Here is a 1,137-nt window from a genome sequence, read left to right as displayed (position 1 = left end):
TCGTCGCTGCTTGGCTTTACTTGCAGGCTGTTAAGGTTGCTGGACGATGGGCCAGCAGGCGAGTAAACCGCTCCCCAAGATAGTGAGGAGGGCGGGAGACCCAATGAACGTCTTCAGTATGTCTTTAGATTACTGCGCCCGCCATCCGTTCACCCGCTGAAGATATAGCAGTTTCGTCCCCGCTTTTCGGCGTAGGCAGCCGTGGATGCAGCGCACGAGGCAGTCAAAGTGGAAGATGAACAACTCACTTTAGTCCTCTTCTTTGCTGTCATTGTGCGTGTTTCTTCTGCATTGCACTCGTTGGTGAAACATAACGTCTTCTGCATGTGTTTAGTTTGCAATGATACACTGCGTCCTCTGCTTTTCTGTGGCTTGTGTGCGTCTCCTTCAGACCTGCCATCTGTTCACCAGGAGATCATATACCCCACCCACAAGCGCACTCTTAATTTTTCAATCTGCAGATGTTGGCAATCAAGTGAGTTTGGTGTGCGTCTTCTTTCCTGATGGTACTTTTCGCTATGCTCTCCTCTGGGGGTCCAGTCGGCGCAGCTCAGCGCAGTTACGCCACTGCTGGGGCTACACCACTCATGGGACCCTTCAGAAGTTTGAACTGTGACTCTCTGCTCTTTCTGTTTTCAGCGAAGTTTCCCATCTGCGACAACTCACACAAGGTGCTACAGAAGCAGGGCTGCAACTGTGGTGAGCAGACGATTCTCGCCCACCACAAACGGCCGCTGGTGCTTGCGTGTGCTTCTTTTCTAATGTGTATCCCGCCATTGCTTTTAAACTCTTAGGACTAAACACGGGAGAAGAAGCAGTCGTTATTTTTCTTAGAATTGCCAGATGATGAAGGTCGGTTTGCTAGCAATGCACTGCAGGCCCAGCCATGCTAGAAGTGAGGCAAGCGCCAAGCATCACGGAGCCTCGGGAGTTCAGGAGCACTTCCCAAAATAACAAGGATACGACATCAGTGGGAGCCTTATTTGGCGGCGCCGCGTCTGTGGCTGCTGCTGCTGCAGGTTAGTTGCGGATGGACCTAGTTAATATTTCACAGTTTTTTTCTCTACATTGTCAACTGGCGTATGCTTCTCTGAGTCTGCTTATTTCCCTCCTCGATGTTCGTTCCTTTGTCGTATC

The sequence above is a fragment of the Eimeria mitis genome, genomic scaffold (genome assembly GCF_000499745.2).
Source record: "Eimeria mitis Houghton genomic scaffold, Emh_scaff988, whole genome shotgun sequence".
Lineage (NCBI taxonomy): Eukaryota > Apicomplexa > Conoidasida > Eucoccidiorida > Eimeriidae > Eimeria > Eimeria mitis.
The sequence above is the reverse complement of the archived record's forward strand: the minus strand, read 5'-3'. Positions refer to the sequence as shown.